The sequence below is a fragment of the Tupaia chinensis genome, unplaced genomic scaffold, assembly GCF_000334495.1.
Source record: "Tupaia chinensis unplaced genomic scaffold, TupChi_1.0 Scaffold000320_1, whole genome shotgun sequence".
Classification (NCBI taxonomy): Eukaryota; Metazoa; Chordata; class Mammalia; order Scandentia; family Tupaiidae; genus Tupaia; species Tupaia belangeri.
The window spans coordinates 1,240,255-1,245,147 of NW_006159813.1; the positions used below are offsets into that span (position 1 = coordinate 1,240,255).

At 45.7% G+C, this 4,893-nt stretch overlaps 1 long non-coding RNA gene across 1 annotated transcript in view; it reads right to left on the reverse strand.

Moving 5' to 3' along the window:
- Positions 1-1,338: 1,338 nt before the first annotated feature.
- LOC106735179 (uncharacterized) overlaps positions 1,339-4,893 on the reverse strand; it is a 31,911-nt gene continuing 28,356 nt past the window's right edge. The window contains exons 2-3 of the long non-coding RNA XR_001370590.1: positions 2,182-2,296; positions 1,339-1,410 (exon numbers count right to left, since the gene is read on the reverse strand). This is a non-coding gene — a long non-coding RNA (uncharacterized LOC106735179). The remainder of the gene's footprint in view (positions 1,411-2,181; positions 2,297-4,893) is intronic.

The following is a 4,893-nucleotide window of genomic DNA, read 5'->3' on the forward strand; positions in this document are numbered from 1 at the left end:
TATTGGCTAGGACACGGCTGCCTAGCTGGGGATGAAATTTCTCAGCTCCCCTTGAAGTTACACGCGGTAATAGAACTGACTACTTGCCAGGAATGGCAAGAGTAGAAATGATTTTGCCTCAATTGCTTAAGAGAAAATCCCTAACCTTGGAATTCTGCTGTTTTCCCCTTCCTGCTAACTAGATGGAGTCAAGCAGAGCCCATCAGACTAAATCCCTGAATATCCCTTGGAAGAAACATGCCCTGGATTGTTACCTGGCAAGAGATATGGAGCCACTGTGCCGTAGAACTTGCTTATTACAGCATCTAGAATTGCCCTGATGCCATAAAGATGAGGATCTCCATTTAATAGGGAGGAAGCAGAGGCTCAGAGAGGCGACGTGACTGGCCTCTAAATTGCACTGTCCAGGCCAGTTACCATCAGCCCCGTGTAACTATTTGTATTTAAATTCATTAAAATGAAACTTAAATAAAAAGCCAGTTTCTCAGTCACCCAACCCCACTGCAAATGATCAATAATCACATGTGGCTAGTGGCTCCCCTATGGGGACAACACAGATACAGCCAATCCTCATCACAGAATGTTCCATCAGATAACAGATTCTAACGGGGGTCTGAATGATCTGGTGCTTTCCTTCTCTGCCTGCCTCCTGCTGTGCAGAACTCTTCTGGAGAGTTGCTACCCTGGTGCACGTACGCGTTTGTTTACAGATCATTATTAGCTATTTGTCAGGGTTGGGGGGGTGGGAAGCACAGCCTTATGACTAGAGGGTGAGGACAGCTGGCAAGGGGATCAATGAGGAAAAAAAGGAGTCATCTCTGAAATGTTCACACCAAGTCATTAAGAAAATACCACTGATTAGCCAAAGTCAGACATGAAATGATAGAGATGTCCCTACCACTACCCAAACATTTAAAGCGAGGTGAGCCACCCCAGACAAGATTAACTGTTCCTTTCCTTGCAAGTGCTAAGAAAGGGATTCCTATTGATCTGTCTACAACGGTTACAATCAAAGAAAGCTTGCCGGTTCACAACAGCAGGGCAGTCAAGCCCTGCCGGATATATTCAGCACATTGGTGTAGCTAGGTGATGCATCAGAACGAGGGTGGCAGGGTGACCAGCTGAGAAGAGAAAACCCATGGGATGACGTCCCGAAGGAGAAACTGAGCACGGTGGTGTGGCCATGCAGCAATATCCCAGTTCCATCTTCCAGCCACAGGTCAGCCTCAAACTGAGCTGTATACAGATATTCCTTCTTTTCCCCATCACTTAATTCTAAGGATGACCAAGACGGCAAATATATTCACTCGCTTTACAAATGCGGGTCGAGTACTTACTGTGTGCCAGGCGGCGGCCTAGGCAGTGCGGAGATATAGCCGTGGAGAGGATCCTTGCCCTCAAAGATGTAGTCTGGTAAGGAAGAAAGAAAAGCACGTAGGAGATTATACTAGAATGTGACCATTTCCACAGTAGGGGAAGATGTGGACAGGGAACATGGGGAAAGTAACTGCGAGGCTGAACTGCTCCTCTCTCGCACAATTTACAATCTATGTTGAAGTCTTACCCCTCATACCTCAGAATGTGGCTATATGTAAAGGCAGTCTTTAAGGAGATACATCGAAGTAAAATGAGGTCATATGGCAGGGCCCTAATCCACTGTGATGATAAGAAGAGATGGGGACACGGACAACAGAACACATAGACTGAGGGTTGACCATGGGAGGACACAGTGAGGAGACAGCTCTCTGCAACCCACGGAGAAAACCTCAGAAGAAACTGAATCGACTGACACGTTGACCTTGGACATCCACCTACTCTCCAGAACTGTGAGAACGTGTCTGTTGTTTAAGCCACCAGTCTGTGGTATTCTGTTAGGACAACCCTCACAGACTAATAGAGTCAACTAATTCAGTTTGGGGTGGGAGACAAGCAAGCGAAGGCTTCCCGTAAGGGGTGGTTTTTGAGGCTCAGCATGAACAGAGAAGCCTGACTAAGGGAGTGATCAGGGGAGGCTGGGGATGCCGGACACAGAGAACATCCTGTGAAAGGCTTTAGAATCCATCACGGAGGATCTTATGAGTGAAGTTAGATAATCTGGTCTATTTCCTGGACTCTATGGAGAGCTGTTGTGGGGAACAGCAGAGGCATGGTGAGACCAGATTTCATTTTTATAAGGATCACCTTAAATGCATCCATAGGATGGATTTCAGGAGCAAGGCAGGAGGCTGGGAGACAGCTTGAGATGTGGGGCAGTAGTCCAGGTCAGACAGGCTGGTAACGCGGACTAAGGCAGCAGCTGCAGGAAGGAAGACAAGAGATCAGACTGGGGAACTGTTTAGGGAGACAGGTGTTTAAGATGGATGGGCATGGCCACGCAAAGGGAGACGGGATCATCCTTATCTTTATACTCACTTCTAGACACTGTGATAAGGATTCAAGAGTGGAAATGGCATTTAAGGGGCAAAGATGGAGGCATGGAGAAGTGAGAGAGAGAGAAACAGCCGATCAAGGTTATGTTACCTGGTCAGGTACCACCGTGGGCCAATGGAGTTTAATCGTGCTGGGGAGCTCTGGGGGACAGCACAGACTGTCAGCTCAGAGTAATCCCATGTGAGCAGCGAGAGAACTGAGATATTTATATTCCAGCTCCTGCTGGTATTAGCTGAAGGCTGCTTCTGGGGGGTGAGCACTAATTCCTCCACATATCTATATAGGTGGCAGAGTAAGTTCTAGTGATAAGAAAGACCCTCAGGCCACAACTGCAGGAGCTGGCAGATAAAAGTATGTCTGAATGGTGAGGAAGAGAGAGAGAAGGTCAGGGCACAATGTCTGCCCCAAGAAACCCAGTATCTCCACTTTGGCATTCAGACCCAGCACTTCATGTATTCATCAGGGACTGGAAGAAGAGATTCTTTTTTTGTCATGGCTACGTGTTGTGGTCTCCAGTAGGCAGTTGGAATGTGGGTTTAGCGATCATGGGTAGCTCCAGGGTACGAAGCCAACAGAGGAACCGACGGTACATGGCTAAATCCTTGAGAGAGGACACGTGGCCCAGAGGAAATACGTGGCATGAAGAGGTCTGGCACGTCAGGATGGAGCGCAGCAGAATACCCACCCTGTCTAACACCTAAGCCCTGAGACACCATGACTGCTCCTGTGTAGCTCAGCTCCTGTTGCACAGATCGTCCATTAAACAAGCAGTAGATAAAATATCAGGGCAGCACAGGGGAAAGTGATTACTAAGAAGAAGTATCTGAATTAAGGAAATAATTCTCTAGCATTTTTTAATTAAAACCTTCAACCCAAGAAGCTTGTTAATTTTAGCTTCAGCGAGTGGTTCTGTTGCCACTAGGCACCCTGCTGCCTGCACAGGGTCTAAAGAGGCTGCCTCTGATTTCCCTAATTTGTGAGGTACTTGCGCTTTGGGGAGGGGGGAATGGGGTGGTGATTATAGCCAGATGGGAAGACAGACCCTCCAAAAAACAGATCCCTGTTGGATTTTTGCAGCCAGCAGGAGACTGGAGGAAGTCCTGGGAGCTTTCCTATCCCTGCAGACCTTTAACTCTCTCTTCAGATTAGATGCATTTGAAGGGCAAGGGCAGAGCTCAGTTGCAGGCTGGCTGACAGACACTGAAGACAGGCTGGTGGTGCCCTCCCCACTGTGTGAATGAAAGAGATGCTAATTCCTGATCCACTCTGGATGGACTAATCTGAGTAGCTAATATTCATTGAGGTTTTTTTCCATGTGCCAAACATGTGTTCTTAGTTTTTACTATCTCATTTAATCCTTACAGTAAGTATGTGAGTTAGGTGGTATTATTTATTGTCCCCATTTTACAGTCTGTGCAACTGAGGCTCTGAGAGCTATAGTGATTTGCCTAAAGTTACATAGGTAGCAAGTAGCAAACCCCACACATCAGATGGCAGATAAAAACAGCACTACTGGGACCAGCAGTTGGTGTAATGGCTATGTCGCTGGACTTCCATGTAGTTGACTGTGGTTCAAGTCCCAGACCCGGTGGCTTAAACTCACACCGGGCACATGTGCGTGTGTGCCCAAGATCCCGAGAGGAGAAAGGAGGAGAAGAGATTGTGGCATGGCCATTCCCCATGGGGGGTGATTTCTTGCTTTCTGTCTTTCTGTCTCTCTCTGTCTTTCTGGCGAGCGCACACAACCTATAGCAAAAACTTCTCAAAAAAAAAAAAAAAAAAAAAAAAAACCAGCACTACTGACCAAAAGCAGAAACATAGACTCTGGAGACAGAGAACTATTCATCGTTTGGGGTCCCCTGCCTATATAAAACATGCTCAATAAACATTAACTGTTATGCTGATGATCCCATGCTTTAAAAAGGGCTCTTAGGACTACCATCACAATGATTAATGTCCAAGAGTGTTTATTTCAGCATTATTTATTCATAACTGTGAAAAGTTGGATCCAACCCAGATGTCTAAAGACAGGGTATTGGTGTGATAAACTATGGTGGGTCCCTACAGTGTAATAGCATGTATGTGTCAAAAACTATATATAGACAAATAACTAATGACATGGGAAGATGGTCAGAATGTATTATTAGGTTTCAGAGTCCTTTTTAAAAAGTTATCAATAGTACAATACCTTTTATATAAGCATTATTTGAAAAGTAATATGTGTGTATATATACTATCATGCACAGTGTAACGATGGGGCATGTTCTGAGAAATGTGTCCTTGGGTGACTTCTTCACTGAGTAAACATCATAGACACAAATCTACAATAGATGGGATAGCTTGCTCCACTCTTAGGCTGTATGGTGTAGACAACTGTTCCTTTGGGACCACCATCGTAAGTGCCATCCATTGTTGACTGAAACATCATTATGTGGCATATGACTAAATAGTTGTATAATATAT